General features: G+C 40.5%; 1 protein-coding gene across 10 annotated transcripts in view; it reads right to left on the minus strand.

The window, feature by feature from the left end:
- FKBP5 (FKBP prolyl isomerase 5) overlaps positions 1–18,935 on the minus strand; it is a 118,552-nt gene extending 99,617 nt beyond the window's left edge. For all 10 annotated transcript variants that reach the window (XM_042237053.2, XM_042237052.2, XM_060403115.1 and 7 more), the window contains exons 1-2: positions 18,826–18,935; positions 13,358–13,461 (exon numbers count right to left, since the gene is read on the minus strand). The gene's annotated coding sequence lies outside the window, so the exon portion shown is untranslated. The remainder of the gene's footprint in view (positions 1–13,357; positions 13,462–18,825) is intronic.
- Between the last annotated feature and the right edge of the window lie 7,800 nt (positions 18,936–26,735).

Raw genomic sequence — 26,735 nt, forward strand, 5'->3', positions numbered from 1 at the left:
GACTTAGCAGCAGCAGCAGCAGATACTTAAGAACCCTTTTATAGCCCTACTTTTATCTTTTAAAAAAGAAAATCAACTTTTTCAAACTTGGCCCCTTCTGTATTGACTTCATCATCTGCATTGTCTGGCTGTTCTTCCACAACTTCAAATGCTTCACTTTTCTCCACTGAATCAACAGGACCCGCCAACTGCACATTGCTTCCTACTCTCTTAGCTTTTCAATCCCACAGCTATCACCACATTCTGGGTTTTCTTCCTTTCCTTCCTGAGTCACCACAGCCCTCCAGCCTACTCACTCCCTTCTATTCATTCGGTACATACCACCAGTAAACCTCTCTCATACAGTACACACCCCAGTTCAAGGACTTAAAATAGTTCCTGAGAACAATGAAACCAAACTTCTCAAACCAATACTCAGGGCTTTCCGTCCTTTCAGACGGTCACTTGTAAATGTTGAGCTTAAACATCCCAAGGAGGCAAAACCTTAAAACCAACATTTTGATCTTTCACATCTGAATCAGTGTAATGTATACTCTAAGTCTGTAGAAACTATAGGCTACCATCTTCCACTTGACTTCAACTACTTATGCCAGGCAATGGGGATATTTGATTTAATCCATCTTCTGAACCACTCAAATTACCAGAAGGAGGATTCATTTTCAAAAGTTGAACTCTTCTAGCCCACAAAATGAAAGCATGTAGTTATTAGAAAATAACAACTCATGTCCTTAATGAGTGCAAAGCAGTATGCTATCTTTAAGGGGGAATTTTCCAACATCTATAAGAAGTTGTAAGAACACACAGAAGAACTATACAGAAAAGATTTTTATGACCCAGATAACCACGATGGTGTGATCACTCACCTAGAGCTAGACATCCTGGAATGCGAAGTCAAGTAGGCCTTAGGAAGCATTGCTACAAACAAAACTCATGGAGGTGATGGAATTCCAGTCGAGCTGTTTCAAATCCTAAAAGATGATGCTGTAGAAGTGTTGCACTCAATATACCAGCAAATTTGGAAAACTCAGCAGTGGCCACAGGACTGGAAAAGGTCAGTTTTGATTCCAATCTCAAAAAAAGGCAATGCCAAAGAATGCTCAAACTACCGCACAATTGCACTTATCTCACGCTAGCAAGGTAATGCTCAAAATTCTTCAAGCCAGGCTTCAGCAGTATGTGAACCGTGAACTTCCAGATGTTTAAGCTAGATTTAGAAAAGGCAGGAGAACCAGAGATCAAATTGCCAAGATCCACTGGATCATCAAAAAAGCAAGAAAGTTCCAGAAAAACATCTACTTCTGCTTTATTGACTACACCAAAGCCTTTGACTGTGTGGATCACAATAAACTGTGATCCTTGAAGAGATGGGAATACCAGACCACCTGACCTGCCTCCTGAGAAATCTGTATGCAGGTCAAGAAGCAACACTTAGAACTGGACATGGAACAACACACTGGTTCCAAATAGGAAAAGGAGTACGTCAAGACTGTATATTGTCACCCTGCTTATTTAACTTACATGCAGAGTACATCATGCAAAATGCTGGGCTGGATGAAGCACAAGCTGGAATCAAGATTGCTGGGAGAAATATCAATAACCTCAGGTATGCAGATGACACCACCCTTATGGTAGAAAGTGAAGAAGAACTAAAGAGCCTCTTGATGAAAGTGAAAGAGAAAGTGAAAAAGTAGTCTTAAAACTCAACATTCAAAAAACTAAGATCATGGCATCTGGTCCTATCACTTCACAGCAAATAGATGGAGAAACAATGGAAACAGTGACAGACTTTATTTCTTGGGCTCCAGAATGACTACAAATGGTGACTGTAGCCATGAAATTAAAAGACGCTTGCTCCTTGGAAGAAAAGTTACGACCAATCTAGACAGCACATTAAAAAGCAGAGGCATTACTCTGCCAACAAAGGTCCGTCAAGTCAAAGCTATGGTTTTTCCAGTAGTCATGTATGGATGTGAGAGCTGGACTGTGAAGAAAGCTGAGCGCCGAAGAATTGATGTTTTTGAACTGTGGTGTTGAAGAAGACTCTTTGAGAGTCCCTTGAACCGCAAGGAGATGAAACCAGTCAAAGGAAACCAGTCCTGAATATTCGTTGGAAAGACTAATGATGAAGTTGAAACTCCAATACTCTGGCCACCTGATGTGAAAAACTGACTCATTGGAAAAGACCCTGATGCTGGGAAAGATTGCAGGTGGGAGGAGAGAGTGACGACTGAGAATAAGATGGCTGGATGGCATCACTGACTCAATGGACATGAGTTTGAGCAAGTTCCGGGAGTTGGTGATGGACAGGGAAGTCTGGCGTGCTGGAGTCCATGGGGTCGCAAAGAGTTGGACATGACTGAGCGACTGAACTGATAAAAAGTATATGTGCAAATATCTTTTATCCCTCCAATAGCACTTCCAGGAAATATCCTGTAGATAGTCTCACAGAAGAAAGCAAAATTATATGTGGAAGGTTATTAAACACAATATTGGTGAAATGGTTAAAAAAAGAAAAAAGTGGGCACACTACTTCCTTGACTATTATTATACATCCCCACAGTGGAATATTATGCAGCAATTAAAAATAAAGAAGCAGTTACAAAGACTTCCCCAGTGGTCCAGTGGCTAGGATTCTGCACTCCCTGTGTAGGGGCCCGGATCCAGTCTCTGGTCCCTGTGTAGGGGGCCCGGATCCAGTCTCTGGTCCCTGTGTAGGGGGCCCGGATCCAGTCTCTGGTCCCTGTGTAGGGGGCCCGGATCCAGTCTCTGGTCCCTGTGTGGGGGCCCGGATCCAGTCTCTGGTCCCTGTGTAGGGGCCCGGATCCAGTCTCTGGTCCCTGTGTAGGGGCCCCGGATCCAGTCTCTGGTCCCTGTGTAGGGGCCCCGGATCCAGTCTCTGGTCCCTGTGTAGGGGCCCGGATCCAGTCTCTGGTCCCTGTGTAGGGGCCCGGATCCAGTCTCTGGTCCCTGTGTAGGGGCCCGGATCCAGTCTCTGGTCCCTGTGTAGGGGCCCGGATCCAGTCTCTGGTCCCTGTGTAGGGGCCCGGATCCAGTCTCTGGTCCCTGTGTAGGGGCCCGGATCCAGTCTCTGGTCCCTGTGTAGGGGCCCGGATCCAGTCTCTGGTCCCTGTGTAGGGGCCCGGATCCAGTCTCTGGTCCCTGTGTAGGGGCCCGGATCCAGTCTCTGGTCCCTGTGTAGGGGCCCGGATCCAGTCTCTGGTCCCTGTGTAGGGGGCCCGGATCCAGTCTCTGGTCAGGGAACTGGATACCACATGCTGCAACTAGGAGCCTGCACGCTGCAACTGAAGACGCCACAGCTAACACCCACCGCAGTCAAATAAGTAAATAATTTTTAAAAGTTCTTTTTAAATGGAGCTGTTACATATGAGTTGATATGGAAAGACGTTTAAGAAGGGGAAAAGCAAGTTATACAACAATGTAGACTATTATTTTATTTGTATAAAGAAAATGTGCATATATTTGTAAATGTAAGAAAATATCTAGGAAAAAAATACCAGTCATCAACAGTAGCATATTCTGGAGAATGGGATTCAGAGAAAGAAACAAGGGAGTTTTACTTTTTGTACGGGGTGTGTGTGTGCGCGCGCACACACATTATCTTTTTTAAAAAATCATCTTAGCTTTCATTTTTAAAACAGGACTAAGCACAGCAAAGACTCTAACTCTGGATGAATGTAATTGAACTTGATTACCTACATTGCAGGAAATACGAGCTACCCAAAGTGCTTAATGAGAAACTCATCCATTCATTCAACAATTATTTATGGAACACTAACTACATGTCAGGCACTGTACGTGATGAGACTGACATAATGGTGAACAAGAAGGACCTCATCCTTGCTCCATTTTTCCTGCTTGCCTAGTAAGAACCACTGACTTTCAGGTTTGTGTTCTCATTGTGTCTATTGTACCTACAGATTCCCATAAAACAGATACAAATTAATAGGATAATTACATCAAACAAAAACAAGGGCTTTCAAGATTAACTCCTATCTCCTTCACAATTAACTGAAAAAGTTATCAGAGACACACTTTGTGAAAGAACAATTCAACAAGCACCATTTCAAATAAATTTTAAAAAGTAACTTAGATGGTAAATGAAATTTAAGGGAAATTAGCTAAGAAAATTCAAAAGGGAAGAAACATAGGAAATTTTTTCTTTTCTGTATGGATTTATATATAGTCACTAAATTCTTCTACAATAAACATGTACTATACAATAAGGAGAAAGTAAGAGCTGTTCTTGAAAAGAACCCTTTGTTACAAAAACAGATCAACTACTGCCTAAAGTCCACCCGTCTAACTCATTATACCATTATGGTCTGCCCTGGTCGAGACTCTCTGTTTTGTCAGCCTAGAGGCCATTCCACCCTCTACTGCAAACAGCATTCTGGGACTTTCCACTAGGGAATGACGGCTCCTCACCCCTGGGGGTAGGCCCATCCCTAGTCCCACCAGTCAGCTCCTTCTAGCCCCCCTGGCCATCCCAATGGTTCAGAGGCAGAAACATGACAGATCCAAATCCAATCAATTCTGAAAAAGGCTAATTTTAACGAGGCTATTAAAATGATAATTGCTGACATATAATACAGCTAAATTTCCTAGAAGAACTTTATAATAAGTAGAATTCTCATTTAATGTGGTCCCTGAATATTTTGAGTGACTATAACTTCAAATCACAAAACTGGAGTGAAAGAATCATAACCGACATCTTTTGTTGAAATAGAACAACAACAACAAAAAAAAACGACGACACAGTATTAGAAAATTCCCATTTCTAAGAAGTGACTAAAACTTCATGCTGTTTCAAACAAGAAGAATGTTGAAACCATATAGATCACATCCTGTTAAAACAGCTAAGTATAGAAACAGTAAGAAAATAGGTTACCCAGCATATACGTTAATCATATGTCCTGTGACAGAAATCTTCTAAACCACTTCAAAAACAAAGACCCCAACTTTAGTATTTCCTGAGGCACCTAAAATGCCACAATACCTAAAACAAACAAAACCCAAACACTTGAAATGTATAATAAACATTTTTTAATAATTTTTTTAATTTTAAATACTTTTTATCAGTTAACCATTTTCTTTTCAAAACTAAGAAAACTATAGAGTACACTAATAAATTACAAGGGAATAAACTTCAACCCAATATGAGAAAATAAAACTTAACCATTAGAATTTCCTAAGAGTGAAATGGACTATCTTATAAAACAGGGACCTCTCCTTCCCTGGAACTAAAACTAAAACCAACACTCTGTAATTCTCTGAAAATAAGACATCCTTGAAGAATTTGACTGCTGTGCCAGCTGTTTTATTTCTTGAGAGTATAGCTGAACACATATAATAATCCGTTGCATTTTTTTCTAGCATTGCACAATTTTCCTGGCACACAATGTGCATACTGTATTTATTATCATATTTAAGCATCTGACAGCATTGTAAGAATCCATAGTATTATTCTCTAACTAAATGCACACATAATTTTTTAGTCTTCAAACGGCCATGGATTTCAGTAAAGTATCCTATACATTCTTTCCACAAAGTTTAAATACATTTCCTGAACTTTCAGCTTTCAGTTTCCTGTTCGTCAATGGCTACAATTCTAGAGGCAATATATAAACACACCCTAGCCATGGTATTTCCACTTTTGACAAAAGTGGATGTAAACTTAGTATGACCAAATATAACTACAGTGCATATGAATGGTATATGACAGCTAACACAGCAACAGCAGTAATTAGTTAAGGTATAAAAACAGAAAGATAAATATATTCCTTATGAAGAATTCATGTAACAACCTTTTTTAACTTAGAACTCAGAAAAGGTTTCTCTCTCATTAAAAACTAATAAGCTTTCTTTATTAGACAATAATGATGAAACCCATCCTGTTCCCTTTTTTCTCTTGCTTGCCAGGAGGCTCAGAGCTAAATTCAACATTTAAATACAGAAAATATCTTGCCTCAGATTACTGGTTTAGAGATTTCTTTCCACTCTCATCCTGCTCATTATTTCTCAAGTATTTTATGCTTGAATTCTGATTTCTAATAGTGCTTGCCTTTTAATTTTAATTACAAGATATCAAATCTTTTCAATGAATACAGAAGAAACTTAATTTAAAAGACATATCTTTATATCACTGAATAATCTGTTAATCCAATTCACAAAAAATGTAGGTCCTAAAATGTATCTTTACTTTCCCCTTTAAAGTTGTTTCACACATTTCATGATTCATTTTTTAAAAAGTCATTGGTGAGTTCTCAAAATAAAAGACTGATAAAATGACACAAGGATCAAAACAAATTACTAAATTAGAGACACTAGATTAGGAGAATTATTAATTTTTAAATGTTTTCAATTTTCTAACAAAATTGGTCTGGCAAAGCTAGATAACTGTCATAAAAAAATTAACTCACATAAACTACTAAAATTTTGTTTACTGCTATCAGCATTTCAGATGCAAAATAGACAACAGGTATAAAAATATTTACTTAGGAATCTTAAAGAGGAAAACTCAGTCACACTTGTTTAGCAGCTATAGACACACAAACACGAAAATATTCAGCACGTGGTAATACCAAATAGTTTATTAAAGGAGATATTAATAAAATGAACAAAAACAGTATGAAGATGAACTATAACCCAAACTGACACATTTAACCAAAAACTAAACAAAAATATACCATGAGTTGAACAGAAAATCTAAAGTCATATTAAAAATGAAAAAAGAAATAAATTCATTTTGTAACAAAGACTACAGTCTATAAGAATGTATAATATTAAAGCTCTCCACTTACAGAAGCCACAAATAAAAAATGGAAAATAATAAATGGAGTAAGCAAGACAGCCAAATAATTTATATAAAGGTTAAAAAAAAACAATTTTTCCTTTCTCTCTCATCATACGAGAACTGGCAGGCTTACACCCAAAGCAAAATTATATTAACATATACAATATTTCTGCTATATATTACATACATAATACAGCATTATACACAGTGCACATATTATAATTATACACAATATAATTTATATAGTACTATTATATATATAAAAATATATTCTATAATATATATATAAAAGCCTTTGCTTCTATATACATATTTATATGTATATAGAAGCAAAGGCTAGAAACCACTCATAAAATATAATTTAACAAATTTCTTTAAAACAATAAAACAGTTTACAAGAAAAAAATTTAAAAACAGAAAACAAATTCCTATAATTTGAAGAAAGAGGCTAAGAGAAACTTACACACATACATAGCTATCAAAAAAATCTAAAATTTAATTTTGAAGTATTTATCTTTCCTCCTATTAGCATAAATAGAAGTTATAATTTGCTATAAAGAATAATCATCTATATAAAACAAGTTGCAGATCATAAGAGAAAAAAATCCTCAGAAAAATGAAGACAGGAAAAAGAAACTAAAGCATAGACAATACAACTAAGGGATCTGATACAAAGCACTGAGGACACGGACAGTTCTTCTTTGTGTACGATACATTTCAGCTTCACGATGTTTGAAAATGATAAAGAAAAATAAGTATTTCAGTAAAAATGAATCTGGCTGGAAGACTTTTTTTTTTTTTAAGGGATATGGCAGGATGAGCAGAGAAGTCTGGGGCATCTTTATGTAACCCATGACACTTATTCTTTCTTTCATCTTGGGGAAGAATACAGAACATGAAAGTATTACCAGCTGTGAAATAATTTTATGATAAAATTATGCTTAAAGTGACTAAAAAAGTATTTGCACATCACACAAGTTTTCAAAACACAAGAGGAGCATCTTGCCGAAGTTAAAACAAGACACTGCGAGAGCAGAAAAGTGGTGTGACAGTGATTTGGAGATTAGGAACTGACATTACTGAGAAAAATTACGTGCTCTGTAAAAAGTGAAGGAAGCATTTATTGAGCAACTAGAGTATCCAGACACTATAGAAAGATTAGGGCTTTATAGAATATAGTCTGTCAGATCACATCTAGGTAGGAAAACGATCTGGAAGAGTACAGTGCTTAAGTAAGTTTCTCACCTTGACGTGTGGCATACAATAAAATGTAAGAGACTGACTGAAGATGATGTAAGCTCAGAGACAACCGTCTGAGCTGAAGTACAGGTTTGGGGGCTGTGAGGTCAAAGTACAGTAGTTCCCAACATTTCATGCTAACCTTATGGGCCCATCAATCACTCTATAAAAGAACCTGTGTTCCACCATGATAGGAACAAAATGTCCACTTTTTTTGAGAATGTTATTTATAATACTATTTATAATTTAAAACTTTAAAAATAAAAGAAATCCTTTTCTTTCTAAAGCACACTTTGGAGTTTGGTTTTAAACATTAAGAATAGTAATGCTAATATAAGAAGTATAATCACAGGCTTCTCATTAATAGAGTGAATTATTATCACATTATTCCTAGTAGTAAAATTATTCTTACCTTGGGGTCTGATAGTTGTTAGTAGAAATATTATTAGTGATACTACTCTAACTCCCACCCAGATTGTTAAGAATTATACTAGAACAACAGTTAAAAAAAAAAAAAAAAACAGCCCTTGTTTATCTCTGAAAGGTATAGGCTGCTAATTATTAGTTGTGGGTCTTCACGTAACTTCCTCTGGACCTCAATGTCCTCATTTGTAAAATAAGACTGCTGGACTAGAGAATATTTCCCCACTTTCCTCACCGTTTTGCCCTATCCCTTTCTACCTTGTGACTTTGGTGATTTAGGATCTCTACTGGGATTTTTGAGGGCAGAGTGGAAAACAGCAGAAATCCACTAAACTTTGAAGAAAAGGAATAAGCATTATGTAAACAAATAGAATAAGGAGAGAAATAGGGAAACGTTAGCCAAAATACACGTTTACAGAAAGAAATGAATAGATTAAAGTGCCATAATTGTTCAAAGTAGAGGATCATGAACTTCATTGTCAAAATTAGTATGAATAGCAGTTTCAGTTATACTGAAATCAGGAAAGACAGTGAGAAACGCAAGAGACACAGACTTAGAAATGTTATTCATAGCACACAAGAATGCTTTACAAATAACCCCCAAAATCTTCCCAAGTTCCCCCAAAATATATGGAGATGACGTCACACTCCCTGGCTTAATCACTCATAATTCTGCCCCAACACAATCCCCCACTATTTTCCACAGGTTATTCCCTTGAATCCATTTGGCTTCATCATTTCAAACAAACCTACGATACCTCCCCTTCGTTATCATTGAATGTTCTACCTGAAATGCATTCTCCCTCTCTCAATTTTTAGCAACAATTTATCATGGTCTAACTACATGGCTTGTTTCTGATTTTTTTGGGTTGTGCTGGGTCTTCTAACCACTTTTGAGGCACTGTTCTAAGCACTTGGCATGTATTAACTCAATTCTCTCAACAACCCTAGGAAGGAGGTCAAGTAACTTGCTGAAGATTACAGAGCAGCAGAGTCAGGATTCTAACACAGGCAGTCTGGCTCCAAGGAGCCTATCCCCTTAACCTGCTAACTAGTCCTACAAAGCTCAGGTGGAGTTCTGTCACCTTCCTGAAATTCTCATCTGCTTAGCAATTACTCCTGCCTCACAAGTTCTTCAGTACACCACTCATTTGTCACTTACCACAGGACTTGGGTTGTTACTTATCTTTCGTGTACATGCTCTATCTTGTCTAAGGACAGGATCTTATTTATTCTGTAACAACACTACTTAGAACCTAACAGAACTATTATCCAAACACAAAACTGCTTATTAATGAAACTATAATTGTATTTAATATTTACTGAAGACATATGCCAGGTTCTAGGCTAAGTATTTTGTATGTATTGTCTCATTTAAACCTCACAACCCTTAGGTAGGTATTAATACTGCATGCACCTCCCAATATTATAGATGTGGAAACTGAGGCTCAGAGAAAAGCCATGTACTTTGTCCCATATCACAAAGTGGCGGTGATGGTCTTACCTAAGGTCTAACCAGACTCTTACTCTCCACCCAACCACAAAACACCCTGAAGACAAAATCAGTCCTAACAACTCAACTCTCACTTACTCTGCAGCACTATTCTGAACACCAAGCATTCAGGGTTAAGAGGCACAGCTTCTCATAGCCCACGAGGGCCTCAAGACCACATTCTGATGCCACAGGCAGAGCTGCCATCCCCAAAACTTCAGGAAGACTTTAACTTATATTTTAAACCAAAATAATCCTTGGAAACTCTTCCGTCCCATTCCTTCTCCCTTCAGGCTTCTCAACTCCCCATACCCTAGGACTTATCTCTAGTTTCTGTACTATAGAGAAGGATCCCACTAATCCTAACAACTGTAACTTGCCCAAGATTATGTAGCAATACTCCTCCTCATCAAAGGTCTAGCCCCACCATACTAGCCTTCCTATAAATGGTGTAATTTTCTCCTCCATTTTCCACTCTTAATAACCATTAATTTCTCAGAATCCCTGTATTATTCCTACTTCCCACAGAAGAAAATAATCAGATATACTGGATTATCTAAAACAGTATCAAATTTTATTCTCTTATCCCCGAGTCAGTAATGTAAAATTGCATCTTGATTTCCACCAGGAGGAAATTCAAACAATTCCCAGAAGAGCAGAAAGATCTCCATAAGCTGACCAAAGGCAAGCCAAGTTGATAAGCTACAATCCATCTGGAAAGGACTCAGGCCCAAGACCATTGGAGGCTGGCTACTACTGCTCATGCGAAGTGCAACAGGCATCCCTTACCTTCCTATTCTTATTTTACATCCTCTCAACTAACCTCAGGTTCCTATCTTTCTGACAAACCTCAAGTCTAGGAGCCTGTAAAGCGAAGGGAAAGTAATAAGATAAGAGTGTCAAGTCACTTTTGGCATAATGGCTTTTTGATGAGAACTATCTTGGACAGGAAATTTGCCACAAGGAATAGGAGAAGAGTTTTCAGGTAAACCAACAGATCCCTTATTTTCACCACAGAAGCACAAGACGTCCTGAAAACGTGTTACATACACTTAGTATCTCCCCCACTGCAAAGCACCTGCAGATACTCTGGGCTAGAAGGAACTCACTTGGGCCATTTCTGTGGTCTAAGAAAGTCTGCCGCCTATACCCCTGCCGGCCATCATTCACCAGGTTGAGTGGTTTGGAAATCATCTACGTCACCTTGGTTCAAATATAATGATTTCCTAGGCCTTAAAAATTATGTGTTTGCTTATAAGACTGAAGCCTTCTCCGAAAGGGAAGAAAATGCCCTATTTTACTTTAGTAATATATCTTAATTTTGATATATATCAAGTTCATTATAGATTAAGGATAACTTCCTGCTAACATATTATGCAAATTAGGATAGAGTGGAAATGAAAAGGATAAAAAAACATAAATTTAGAAACAAAGTGATTTAGTGACTCACTGAGCTTAAGTAAAGGAAGAGTAAGGAAAAAGAAAAAAAAAAAATGACCAGTAAGAGTAACAGTGTCACGAACAGCTAAAGAGGAAAGTCAAGAAAGGGTTTTGACTGGGGGCGGACGGAGGGGGTGTTGGTGTGCTGTTGCTACAGAGATGGTATTTAAACATACTTAGTTTCAAGACACAGGTGAAAATTTGGGCCTCAGTTTTGGAAGGCCTCAAGAAGATATACATTTGGAGCCGAAAAAAGCACAGCAATGACATAGTTTTTAGAGAAAGAAAAAATAATAGCAAAACATTTAAACAACAGGATTGCTCAGACACTACATTTTGAAGATAATCTAACTTTTCAGATGAACAGTACTTTATTCTATAGTGTATTTGGACTAATCTACTATAAAGAAAAAGCTAAAAAATTTATCTTTCTTTTCCAGGCTATGAACTGACAGAAAGGAACTAAGAATAAGAATGGTTTCAGAATCACTGATTGTGCAAAGCTAAGTCTGAGCTAAAACACACCGCTTTTCAGGTTTCTCTATGTACAACAAAATTTTGGGGGAAAAAAGACAATCTGGTAAACTAATACTACTGCTTTACGATATTTGTGAGAATGTAACAGTTTTAAAAGCACATTAACTGAACTGTTGATAATTAATAAACCTGGAGAATAGGTATATAGATGTTCATTATACTAGTGTCTCCGGTTCTGTGTATGTTTGAAACTTTCATAATAAAAAGTCTAAAAGAAAAGCTACCTATAAGTATTTTAAAGTTCTATCTGCAGTTAAGGCTTGACAACTCAAAATTCTTAAAACTTTTCCAATAATGTTTTATTCATGCTTGACAGACCAGTGAAATTCAGTGTCTGTAAAAGGGAGCAAAGGACATGAGGAACATGAGCGTGTTCACTAAGTGAAGAAAGTCAGTCCTATTATTACCCATGTTGGCAGAGTTCGACGTTTGTCCTTTTTCTCGTCAAAGAACTTACATTTGTTAAGGAAAAAATTTACAGACAATATACATGTACAGTTTTGGTTAGTAAAGGCAACCTAAGTGTTTATCCCCAGTCATCAATGACTAATTTGTTAAGCCTATTGGTTAGTTCTCCTGTTACTTCAAATCATCTTCCACTCTAGCAAATAACCAAATAAACAAATTTCTTATGGAGATGCAAAAAAAAAAAAAAAAAGGATGAAAAGTGAATATCCATAAATAATGCCCAATCCTAAATTGTGAAGAACATATTTAAGCTTACATAAAATAGTAAGTTGAGAAAAAAAAGTTGAATGTCTTAACAACTGACATATTTTAAGATAGGACTTAAATAGATTTAACTCAAATCACTCTATGGCAGCACTAAAACTAATACAGAGCACCAAATTCACATTTAGATTTACCACTTACCTATGATCAAGATTAGTTTATATGGTTTGTAAGCACCACTCTTTCCTCCCTATTATAAATACCACTCAAAAAGGACAACCAAATTTGTTTCCCTCTTCTTTGGTGAATTCTAGGACAGTAAAGATTGTACATGTTTGAGAAAAACCTAGCACACTGAGGATGTGCAATTCTCTTAACGGGAATTATCACCACCTTTAATTCCCAGGATGCTATCATTAGGTAGCAGTCTCATTCCCTAGGTGACTTACACAGCGTAACAAAACAAACCAGTTTCCTTGCTGGCAACTGTGCCTTGAATCATTTTCAGGATTCTGTTTCTTCTAACAGAAATACGTTGTCATGAGACTTCAGAAAGAAGCAGCACAGATACATATATGTAGAGACTAAAGACATGTCAGTAATTCTCTTTTTCTACATTATTATTAAGGCACTGCTTTCATATTTCAAGTTGAGGTATTTCACTTTTTTCAGATAACAGTCATTCTCATCTTCCATAAATATTTATAACTTTTTTCCTTATGAAAGTAAAAGTTACATACCATAAAATGCACGGATCTTAGTATTCGGCTTGGTAAATTTGAACAAATGAATACACCACCAACTGATGAATCTGGAAGTTCTGTGTACTGGTCTTGAAACTGTTCTGTAAGTTAAAAATATATGAAAATTAAAAATTACCCTGAAAGCGTATACGTGAATTTCATCACTTGAATGCCAAACCAAGCTACAGAATATTTCTATCACCCTCAAAAGTTCCCTTTTGGGACTTCCCTGGTGGTCCAGTGGCTAAGACTCCACTCTCCCAATGCAGGGGGCCAGGGTGTGATCCCTGGTCCAGGAACTAGATCCCACATGCCGCCAACAAAGACCCAGCAAAGTCAAATTAATTAATGTTTTGAAAAGTGAAGAGTTTCTTTACAGAAAATGTTCCCCTTTGTCCCTTTCCAGTTATCCACAGCCTTTACCCAGAAACTGCTTTCCTGATTTCCATCACCATACCTAAGTTTTGTCTGATCTTATATTTTTTATAAATGGCATCTAACAATACATACTTGTGTTTGGTTTCTCTTGCTCTGAATAATATTTCTGAGATTCTTCTATGTCACTGTATGAGTCATTAGATTATTATTATTGTGAAGAAAGATTCTATGAACATTTTTATCAGTTTCTGTGTGGACATGTACTTTGTTCCTCTAGATAAAGCAAGATTTCACTTGGAAAAAAAAAAAGAATTCACACATAAATAAGCCTGTGAAGTCATATAGATGATTTATACGTACAATGTAATAAACATATACAGTTACATTTATAATGAAAATACATATAGTATAGATATTTATCTACCTACCTGTGTGTATGTGTTTATGTGTGTGTGTACAAATGGACTGAGAGGTCTACCTAGGAATAACCTCAAAGATATATTAAACAAACTTACAAAGTTTACAATGAAAATAAGTTTAGATGATATTTCAGTTCTTCTTAATAAGTATATTATATTTTAACCTAAGTTTAATTCAAAAGAGAAACAAATTTCTCTCCATGTAAGTTACTCTATTTTGCATCAATCAAATACCATCTTCTCGCAATAAATCACCTTTCCAAACTAGAATTGCAGAACATTAAATATGACCATCCATCATGAAGTAATCTTTTTATGCTAGAGGGTAAAATCCAAAATATGTTAAGGTTACAAGATTTTATTTTATTGTCTTGCTTTTTTAAAAGTTAAACATGGAAATAATTCCATTGGCTAATATTTAACATGAGTAAAGACCATTCCATCCTTATTCATAAAAAGACCTCCATTCCAAAAAGCAACCTACTGAAGTACTGTCTGTGACAGAGACATTCTGACCTTCAAATTCCGTGTGTAATTTTCAGCAGCTAGAAGGATCTTTAATTTCCAGAGACAGGAACATTGAGAAACATACACATAAATCTGATTTTTGATGAGATCAATTTGAAATCCCCAACCCTGTTTTTGATAAACAGATGATCATTTTCAGGGGACTAGGAGTGGTTCTTCATTTAACATCACACATAAACTGCCAAGACTACAAACTGAACATTACAAATGGTTCCAAAAATTTACCATCGCCTGCTTTAGCAAAGGTTTGCAAACTACAAAAGGGAAAAAACCCCTCTTCTAGTCTTTGATCTTTCTCCATCTTTTATTTCTCCTTCCAAAAAATGAGCAATTTCAAGACCATACAACTCAAATGGACTGTATTTTTAATCTTAAAAAATATTCTTAGCATTCAGATGTTCCATAACTTCCACAGATGTGGAACTGTTTACTTAAAAACCCATTATTTCACTCTGAAAATACATATTTTTTATTTTTCTAGTAACTGTACGTTTTTCTAAAAAGAAAAACACAAACTTGATTAAGTGTTACAAAAATGACAGCAGTTCCAAAGAGCTACAATTCCCAACTTTCAATATCTTTTTGCCTGTTTTAGAGAGCTAAAATTTTATTCCTATTTTTTTTAAATGTTTCTCTTCCAGACCAAGAGTAGAAAATAGATTAAATCAAATGTGTAGACCCCATACTCCCTCTGGTGGTCCTTCACTCTTATTAACTAGCTGTTTTCCAAAAGGCTAGAACACTAAAATAAGCATAAAACCAACTTGCCCCATTTAAGGATTAAAGCCTTACATGTTTGAGTTTCAGCTGAATGCAGGTCAAGTCTCATCATGACAAAAATGAGGTACAAATAATTTGAGTGCTTGAATTTTAGTGTTTCAAATACTACTGAAATATCCTTAGGAACTTAGTTACGTCCACAAGGTCCTGCTATAAATTACTTTAACCTGTTTCATTTGGCAGAACTATCTTTTACACAATAAATAAGCATCTTTTTGCACCAAAAAAAAAAAAAAAACCCACTTAAGTGGCTACTGTTTTTAAATCAATAGTTATATGATTTACCTACCAACTTCCATCTAGTCTTGAATGACTGTAAATTTAATTTTCCTTAAACTTTTAATTTTCCTGGCATAATGTCAGAAGTTAAAAATGCATTAAAAAAATTTCAGAATATAAAATAATGAAAAACAAAATCTGATTACTAATCAGCTAGGTTAGAAAGTTCAAATAGTTTCAGAATTATAAAAAGTATAAATAATTTAATTGTTCAGCATAAAATAAGTACAGAATTCAGTATGCCAAAATATGTACAATATAGATTCTTTGTTAGGAATTGTGAAAAATATTAAAGGCCTACAGAAAATATTCTTAATAACAGATACAGCACGCATTTTACTGTTAAATAAACAAGTATTACTATCTAACAGTATCGTGTGATTTAGCCTCAAACGTAGCTTGTTTCACATGTGTCCCTGTTTTTCTGTAGCTTTGTTTAATCAAAAATATTTGCCCACCCCCAAATTCAAAAGGAGCCACACCTGAGGGTAAGTGACTTAAAAATACTCCCAACATTTATTACGTAGATGTAAGAATTCAACTTATATTTAATTTTGAAGCTATAATGTGGTTGACCATTTTACGATACGGTCTACCACAAGTTAAAAGTGGACAGAAATCAGTAATTGAAACATGTAAAAATTGAATTTGAAAACAGTATTTTAATTAAAAGGCACTTTTACAGTTAAAGTTCCCAAAACATGCTTTTGTAAATTAAACTATGAAATATAGCTTTAATTTATGGTATGTGATACATTTAAGCATCACAAGATAAAAACTATAAAACTTCTAATTATACACAATAGTTAGACTAATATACTCCTATACACTTAAAACAATTATATAGACCACCCATAACCCTAGTCTCATAAGATTCCTCAGAACTACTTATACAGAATAAAACTCACTCTGAACAAGTCACTGTTCAATCTACCTTCACTAAGCATCGAAAAGCCAACTCAGCTTTCAACAGTAATAATTTCTTCTACAACTATAGAAAGAGAATGTTCTTCCTTCTCTAGACTGATTGTTCTAAGCTAAGACTTTAGGAAACAAAACAACCGAAATATGTTCTTTTTCCAATGCAAGAATAAACAAAATTGAAGACTTCACTAGTTCCTAATCCAATATTTTAAAATGGTCATGTTTGAAAGACAAAGAACTCACAGCAGATAAGCCTGTTGTTTTCAAGAAAACAAAACAATTTTTATGAAAACTATCTTTGATTAAAAAAAAAAATCCCGAACAGTCACAACTAGCCTATCGGTTAGAGTGCACCTTTCAAAGGTGTTACTAATTAACATGTGACTAATAACCATTCAATGAAGCACTAATAAAGTAACATAATTAAATCAAAAGTGTAACTGTCCTTAAGAAGTTCCTTACATCTCTTATTCAAATCATATCCAGCACAGACATTTTAAAAAAAGACACATAAGAAGAAAAATCTGAGTTATCTAAACCTTCATAATATATTTTAGAATAATTATATATTATTTTTAAATTTTTTCTAAAATTGGTCAGGGCCATAACTGTAGATTTTAAGTGAGGTCAGCCGGGAGAGAGAGAGAAACAGAAAATAAGTGGAAGTATAACATAAAAACTTCCACAAGAATAAAAAGTTGTTCAACTCTACCCTCGAATTTTAAAATAAATACTCTTATGCGGGGCGGGGGGAGGGGGGAATGGGTGAAGGAGAATTCCCATAGACTATTAAAAATACTGAACCAAAATATGCCTCAACTTTTCCCTCGTCTATAATCTAACAAAACGAGAAGACAATGAAAATAAACACTCCTGTGTGCCCTCAGAGAGGCAAAGAAAGCTCCCATTCAAAGCTAAGCCGTATTCCACTCTTGTAAAGTAAATCCAAAACCACGAGCTCAAACTGCTTCATGCAGAATTTACTGAATGGCGGCCAAACGTTGTACACTCTGTCCTGAACCACAGCGAAGGATATCTCGAGCTCTGCATTCTCCATTTACAACTTGTACCTTACTATGCATGCTTTCACCACCACTGCAGAAACCGATTTTTAAACTAAGATGTTCCTCCCGGCCAAGTCAATGGAAAGAAGGCAATCTACCCGCTGGCGACACTCCCCACCTTCCCCACCCACCCCGCACCCCAAGCAATACTAGTTTTTGACTCCTATACTGCGGTCAGCACACCTTAAAAAAAAAAAAATCATTATGGGAGAAGGCGTTACAAAGCCCCCGGAGAACTGAATTACCGAACCCTGAAACAACTTTTCAGTGGCTCTCACCTGGCACTTGGGATAATCACCTGTTGGAACGGCGCTGCCCCGGTCCCCTCTTACCGGCAGTCGAGGGCGGGGAGGCCGTGTTCCCAGTCACTGGTCCCCCTCCCGGGGCGGCAGGTGAAAGACGGGGAACGCGTATATCCACACCCACCGCCCCGGGAGCGCAGACCGAAAGCCGGGGACCGCGGCTGCGGCGGGACGCTCCGTTATCCCTCCCCTCGGCGGGCCCGCCAGGTGAGCGAGGCTCCATCGCGGCCGCGATGCGTCCCGGCGCACGGCTCACCGCCGGCCCACTTCTCCCGCCGCCCGGGCCCGGGAGACCGAAGTTTCTCTCCCGCTCGCGGCGGCCGCGGCTCACGGGCCGCCTGGCTCTCGGGCGCCGGGCCGCGGGCGAGTCGGGGGCCGCCGAGACAGGAGCCGGAGCCGGGACCTGTTACCCAGGGCGGGAAACCAAAAAAAAAAAAAAAAGCCGAGTGAGGACCAGCGGGGCGCGACCGGCCTCGTCTTCCCAAGGGAGAGCGCGGCAGGGGCGGGGAGCCGCTCCCGCGGCCGCCCGGCTCCGCGCCTCCCGGAGGCGAAGGGAGCCCCGGCCCCGCTCGCCCGGCGGGGCGCAGAGGATTCCCGCGGGGGAGCCTGGGCGCCTCCAGCGCGCCCGCTCCGAGGCGTCTCGGCGCCGCCCGCCCCGCAGCGCGGTTCCCGGGCTGGGGCGCCGCGTGAGGAAGCGGCACAGCGGCGGCAGGACCGCGAAGGAGGGAACGCGGCTCCCGGGGCCGGGCGGCCACCCCGCCTCATCCCCCCCGTGGCCATGGCGCCGGTACCTGTCGCCGTGGCGGCTCGCCCGTTCTGTCGCTCTGCCTCAGCCGCGCGCCGCCAGCCCCTCAGCCCGCCCAGCAGGCCGCCAGCGCGCCGGACGCCGCCGCCGGAGACTGGCAGCGCCCGCGAAGCGGCCAGAGTCCCCCCGGGCAGCGCCCGGCGCAGTCCCGCCCCCGCGGGCCGCAGGACCCGCCTCCCATAGGGCCCCGGGGCTGTCAGTCCGCCCCAAAAGACGCGCGGGCTGTCGCTCCTCCTATCCCGATTGGCGGCCGAACGCCGTCCATGCAAATAAGGCCCCGCCCCCGGCCATTTGCACCTCCGCCTTGGTGTAACCTCCGCCTCCCCCACGCCAGCCCACGTGTCTGGCCCTTGCCCCTTTGTGGGCGCTGTAGGGAAGAGAGGGAGGAAACTGAACGACGCCCCCTCACTCCATCCCTTACCTCCGGGGAAACTAATGCCCAAGCAAGCTAGTGGACTTCACATTGGGACCTCTCTCTGACAGTTCTGCCCTCCTGTCCGCCCACCCGACCTGATTCGCGGAAGGAGAGGGGCAGGCCAGGCTTGTTTGCGTCAGGTAAGCAAGCTAGGTTAGCCCCGGGAAACAATACCAGGGGAACTGGTATTGTCCATTTGGAACTGGGGGGAAAAAATCCCATCTGGAGAAACCATAGCACGTAGCACTTGCCTCTGGACACTCAGGGACTGTTAAGACTAGGCTTTCCCTCCGTCTTCTACCTTTCAAACATGAGATCCCAGGTGACTGAGACAGCAGAGGATTTCTGTGTTTTCTTAAAAGATGTCTGTGTTCTCTGCCGCCTGCCAACGGGTAGGTCTGCTGAGCAGCTGGACTTCAGGAGGGGGCTCAGGGCCCCTGGAGTGTAATGGCCAAACCAAGATTGGGATGAAGGGGACTGAGCTAGCAGCTCCTGGGCCTTAGGGAGTGGCTCGCTCAATCTCATTCTTGAGGAAACAGGAACCTGAAGTCCCACAACTGTGGAGCTTAATAATCACCTATTGAAACCTAACATCTCCTAACTCCACATCTGGCCTCAACACTATATCACCTAGGGTCATTTAGGTATTTATGAAGAGTTTCTTCTGCAAATAACCATCCCTGCCTTCAAGAGGTGCCACCTGCAGAAACAACCACTAGAGCTGACGCTGAAACCTCCTCAGTGAGGGCAAAGGCCCTGCTTCAGGGCCTAGAAGCTTACCTTTTTACCAGATGCCAAAGAGTGTCACTGAAACAGTTTATTTGTGCATTAATTCTGCATACTAATGCCAATCGTTTAAGCATCTACTGTGATTTTAATGGGGCTTCTCAGGTGGCGTGCTAGTGGTAGAGAACCCACCTGCCAAGGCCCGACCGTCAAGAGTCACGGGTTCAGTCCCTGGGTTGGGAAGATCCCCTGGAGGAGGGCATGGCAACCCATTCCAGTATTCTTGCCTGGAGAATCCCCATGGACAGAGGAGCCTGGCAGGCCACAGTCCATAAGTTCTCTGAGACACAACTGAAGCGACTTAGCATACACCCACATGCTTTTTAACAGCCTGGAGTTAAGCACTGTGCTACGCGCACGGTATACTGAGGTGAGAGGACATTGTCCCAGACCTAAGAGACAGTGCCATCCACATTGCATGTCCGTGGGCCTCATGTTTCAGAGATTGTGACAAGATACCTGCATAGGAAGTGGCTATGCATAGACCAGTGGAGGACTCCCAGGAGCAGGGCAATCGGCTCTTCCTGGGGAGGGAGTCAGGGAAGGCCTCACTGAAGACGTGACACTAGATCTGAGTCCTAAAAGAGTATGAAGAGATGGTGTTTGCCAGACTGATGGATGTGGAAGAGGAAGAAAGGAAACTCGGAGTGGGGGAGGGGAGGGTGGGAAGAGAGGGAGGATAGCATGAGCAAGAAGAATGCAGACCTGGAAGAGCCTACTAACTGAGGGAACAGCAGGAACCGTGTGGTCAAATCTGCTGTGCCGTGTGGCCATGTCACATGGCCTGGGACCAGGCGGAGGAAGAGAGAGACACGGGAGGCTGCCAGGCTGTGTTGTAACACACCGCAGCAAACAACAACAGGCCCTGTAGATACAGCTGCAGGCTTTTTTTTTTTTTTCCTGGGCCAGAGTCTGTGGGGGAACAGTCAGTTCCGATGGCAGCCGGGCTGGCCCCACCCTCTCTCAGAAAACCACTCCGGTCACTGCACTTGCCCTCCTCAGCACTTGGAAACACGTGTGCTTTGCAATTTCCCTGAGCTTTGCTGCCCTTCAGAATTCGAAGATAACATGGGCCCCAGCTACAAACACCCGGGTGTGGGGTGAGCAACCCTCTCCTCAGGCACAGAGCGGTTTGCAAAACCTGTCACCATAGCAGGCCTCACTGGCCTGTGACCCGTGTTCCGATTAACACTTTGCTGTCGCTGTCTTGAAATTCTTAATAAGTTTTTAACAAGGGGCCCACATTTTTATTTTGCAGTTGGATAAATTGTCAGTCCCACCTGTCCCTGTCAATGCCCCTGGCCATGCTTGTGCTACTGCTCAAGCCATATCTCAGTTAAAGCACTTGGCACAGGGAACTCCCTGGTGGTCCAGTGGTTAGAACTCCACAATTTTCACTGCTCAGGGTGCGGATTCATTCCCTGATCAGAGAACTAAGATCCCAGAACTAAGATCCCAGAAGCTTCATAAGGTAAGGTGAGGTGAAGTCGCTTAGTCGTGTCCAACTCTTTGCGACCCCATGGACTTCTCCGTCCATGGGATTCTCCAGGCAAGAATACTGGAGTGGATTGCCATTTCCTTCTCCAGGGGATCCTTCCCGACCCAGGGATCAAATCCGGGTCTCCCACATTGGAGGCAGACGCTTTAACCTCTGAGCCACCAGGAAAGCTTCAGAGTGCAGCCAAAATAAGAAAAAACATTTGGCATTCGCTTGCTTTCTTCACATACATTGTATCCCTCATTCTCACAATGATAATGTGGAGAAGGCTTGTGTTACTGGTCCTGTCAGTTGAGAAAACCGAAGTGTGGCAACTTTCTCCAGGTGGCATAGCTAGGAGGCGGCAGAGTTGGTACCTGAACTCAGCCCTCCTGGGCACTATTCCATTAGCTACAGTGCCATCTCCATGTTGGTTTCGGAATCCTCTCAAAGGCAGATTTGTAAATGAAGGATTTTGAGTCACTATATCATGGGATGAGTATGTCATTTCATGGATATCACCTTTTATTTACTTTTTCATCAGTTTTGAAAAACTCTCAGCCATTATAGGTTCAAATACTGTTTCTGTACCTTTTCCTCTTTCCTTCTGGGCTCCTAGTTGAAATATATATTATACCTTCTCCCTACATCCCTTTCTTCTGTTTTTTTTTTTTTCTGTCTTTTTGTCCTTATATGCTTTATTCTAAAATTTTTTCTTCTCTTTCAATTCACTAATTCTCCCTTCAGCTTTTTAAAAAATTCTCCTCCATTGGGCTCTCAAATTTGGTTATTCTATTTCTTTTCTCTTTTTTTTAGTTCTAGAATTTCTATTTGGTTCTTTTTCAGATCTGCTATGTCACTTTCTCTTAGTGCCCTAGTTAATTTTCAAGTTTGGCTTTTCTTTCCTTAAACATGGTAGTTATAGTAGTTTCAGGGTCTGTGCCCATGGTGGGCAGCAGGGCACAATCTGGAATCCTCCTGGGTCCACTTTCATTGTCAGTTTTTCCTACTGATTCTTCTTCGTGCTGTTTTATCTCCATATGTATCTGGTTATGTTTTGAACATTGTATTTAAAAAATCATTTGAGGCAGCAATGATATCTTCCTCCAGAAAGGATTTCTAGGGACTTCCCTAGTGGTCCAGTGGCTGTGACTCTGAGATCCTATTGCAAGGGACCTCAGTTGGATCCCCAGTCAGAAAACTAGAGCCCACATGTCCCAACTAAAAGATTCTACATGCCACAACTAAAAGACCCTGCACGCATACCTCAACTAAGACGCAGTACAGCTAAATAAATAAAATGATTTCTAAAAGAAGGAAGGAAAAAGAAAGGATTTCCATTTGTTTCCCCATCCTGGGGAAACACTAGCAAGTTAGGATCCTCAACCCAATTTTGGCTTCCCAGGTGGTGCTACTGGTAAAGAACCTGCCTGCCAATGCAGGAGACGTAAGAGACATGGGTTCGATCCCTAGCTCAGGAAGATTCCCTTCAGGAATGGCATGGCTACCCACTCCAGTATTCTTTCCTGGAGAATCCCACGGACAGAGGAGCATGGCGGGCTATGATCCATAGGGTAGCAAAGAGTCAGACACGACTGAAGCAACTTAGCATGCATGCAACTCAATTTCAGGGCTTTTGATTTTGAGCCTCTCTGATAACTTGAAGAGTCTGTGGGAGGGTTTGTTCATTTATGGGTCCCCCTTAGTCAGTGCTACAGTTCTCTGAGGTCCCATTCAAAATTGGGAGGATTTTTTATTTTTTAGTTATATACTGTTTCATAGCAAACTGTCCCCAAATTTAGCAGTTTGAAACAGATGTCAGCAGATTTTTTTTTTTCTTAAAGGTCCAGATGGTAAATATTTCAGGCTTGTAGGCCATATGGCCTCTGTCATAACTACTCAACTCTGTCATTATAGTATGAAACACCCATAGACAGCACATAAATGAATGGCCTGACTATATAATAATAAAGCTTTATTTGTAAAGATAGGCAGCCATCCTCAACCTGATAGAATATCTGCAAAAAAGTTCACAACTTGGTAATATTGCACCTAATACTGAAAAACTGGATAACAAGTCCAGAAAACAAGACAAGGAACAAAACAGGATGTCCACTCTTGCCACTTTTATTTACTATTGCTTTGGAGGTCCTAGCCAGAGCGCTTAGTCAAGAAATAGAAATTAAAAGGCACCCACGGTTTGGCCACTATGAAAAACAGTATGGAGGTTCCTCAAAAAAAAAAAAACAACAACAACAACGAAGTACCATATGATCCAGCAGTTCTGCTCCTGGGTATATAGCTTGAGAAAATGAAAACACTAATTCTAAAAGATAAATGCACCCCAGTGATCATAGTAGCATTATTTACAATATGCAACATATGGAAGCAACCTATGTCCATCAACAGGTCAGAGGATAAAGAAAATCTCACACACATACACACATATATATATATAAAATGGAATATTCCCTGGTGGCTCAGGTGGTAAAGAAGCTGCCCACAATGCGGGAGACCTGGGTTCAATCCCTGGGTTGGGAAGATCCCCTGGAGAAGGGAAAGGCTACCCACTCCAGTATTCTAGCCTGCAGAATTCCATGGACTGTATAGTCCAGGGCGTCACAAAGAGTTGGACACGACTAAGCGACTTTCACTTCTGCTTCTACATGGGATATTCAGTTCAGTTCAGTCCAGTCACTCAGTCGTGTCCGACTCTTTGCGACCCCATGAATCGCAGCATGCCAGGCCTCCCTGTCCATCACCAACTCCCGGAGTTCACTCAGACTCACATCCATCGAGTCAGTGATGCCATCCAGCCATCTCATCCTCTGTCATCCCCTTCTCCTCCTGCCCCCAATCCCTCCCAGCATCAGAGTCTTTTCCAGTGAGTCAACTCTTCACATGAGGTGGCCAAAGTACTGGAGTTTCAGCTTTAGCATCATTCCTTCCAAAGAAATCCCAGGGCTGATCTCCTTCGGAATGGACTGGTTGGATCTCCTTGCAGTCCAAGGGACTCTCAAGAGTCTTCTCCAACCCCACAGTTCAAAAGCACTCAACCATAAAAAAGAAGGAAATTCTGCCATTTGTAACAATGTCAATGGACCTAGAATGTATCATGGTTAGTGGAATAAGTCAGATGGAGACAAACAAATTTTCTATGTTATCCTTTATATGTAGAATCTAAAAAATTAAAACACGCAAATGTATATCACAAAACAGAATCAGACTTACAGATAGAGAGCACAAACTAGTGGTCACTCTTGGGTAGAGGGAAGGGGAAGTGGCAAAATAGGGGTATGGGATTAAGATGCAAACTCTTATGTATAAAATACAGAAGTGGGGCTTCCGTGGTGGCGCAGTGGTTAAGAATCCACCTGCCAATGCAGGAAGCAGGGGTTCGACCCCCGGTCTAGAAAGATCCCACATGCCGTGAGTCACAGCCACTGAATCCCACGAACCCTAGCGCCGGTGCTCTGCACCAAGAGAAACCACCGCAATGAGAAGCCCGCATACCACAGCTAGGCCGCAACTAAAGAAAAAGCCCCTGCAACAACGAAGACCCAGCACCGCCAAAAATAAACATTAAAAAGAAAATACATAAGCAACAAATATATATCATAAGGCACAGGGAAATATAGCCATTATTTTGTAAAACTTTAAATGGAATATAATCTATAAAAGTACTGAATCACTACATTGTATGACTGGGATTCCCCAATGGCTGAGTAGTAAAGAATCCACCAGCCCATGCAGGAGGTGCAGGAGACTTGGGTTTGATCCCTGGGTGGGGAAGATCCCCTGGAGAAGGAAATGGCAACCCCCGCCAATATTCTTGCCTGGGAAATCCCACGGACAGAGGAACCTGGTGGGCTACAGTCTGTGGGGCCACAAAGAGTTGGACGTGATTGAGCACACACACACACGCTTTATTGTACGCCTAAAACTAATATAATACTGTAAATCAACTATACTTGAATAAAACACATTCACACACATACAAACGAAAGGAAATGGAAAGGAAAAAGTAAAACTATCACTACTCACAGATGACACGATCTTGTGTATAGAATATCCTAAGGAATCTACCAAAAACCTGTTGGAACTAATAAATAAATTCAACAAGGTTGCAGGATACAAGATCAATAATAAATAGCAATTGTGAGACTTCCTTGGTGGTCCAGTGACTAAGCCTCCATGTTCCCAGTGCAGGGGACTCAGGTTCAACACCTAGTCAGGGAACTAGATCGCACGTGCCACCACTAAGAGCTCTCCTGCCGCAACTAAAGATCCCACATGCCATAGTTAAGACCCAGCACAGTCAAATAAATAAATTTAAAATAATAAAATATGAAGGACACATTTTAAAATAGCAATTGTATTTCTATCCACTTTCAATGAACAATCCAAAATAAAATTAAGAAAAATTTCATTTATAATGGCACCAAAAAGAATAAAATACTTAGGAATGAATTTAACAAGTTCAGTTCAGTTCAGTCGTGTCTGACTCTTTGCGACCCCATGAATCACAGTACGCCAGGCCTCCCTGTCCATCACCAACTCCCGGAGTTCACTCAGACTCACATCCATCGAGTCAGTGATGCCATCCAGCCGTCTCATCCTCTGTCATCCCCTTCTCCTCCTGCCCCCAGTCCTTCCCAGCATCAGAGTCTTTTCCAGTGAGTCAACTCTTTGCATGAGGTGGCCAAAGTATTGGAGTTTCAGCTTTAGCATCATTCCTTCCAAAAGAACACCCAGGGCTGATCTCCTTTAGAATGGACTGGTTGGATCTCCTTGCAGTCCAAGGGACTCTCAAGAGTCTTCTCCAACACCACAGTTCAAAAGCATCAGTTCTTCGGCGCTCAGCTTTCTTCACAGTCCAACTCTCACATCCGTACATGACCACTGGAAAAACCATAGCCTTGACCAGAGGGACCTTAATCGGCAAAGTAATGTCTCTGCTTTTGAATATGCTATCTAGGTTGGTCATAACTTTTCTTCCAAGGAGTAAGCATCTCTTAATTTCATGGCTGCAGTCACCATCTGCAGTGATTAGGGAGCCCAAAAAAATAAAGTCTGACACTTTCTACTGTTTCCCCATCTATTTCCCATGAAGTGATGGGACCGGATGCCATGATCTTCATTTTCTGAATGTTGAGCTTTAAGCCAACTTTTTCACTCTCCTCTTTCACTTTCATCAAGAGGCTTTTTAGCTCCTCTT

Source organism: Ovis aries, chromosome 20 (assembly GCF_016772045.2).
Source record: "Ovis aries strain OAR_USU_Benz2616 breed Rambouillet chromosome 20, ARS-UI_Ramb_v3.0, whole genome shotgun sequence".
NCBI lineage: Eukaryota > Metazoa > Chordata > Mammalia > Artiodactyla > Bovidae > Ovis > Ovis aries.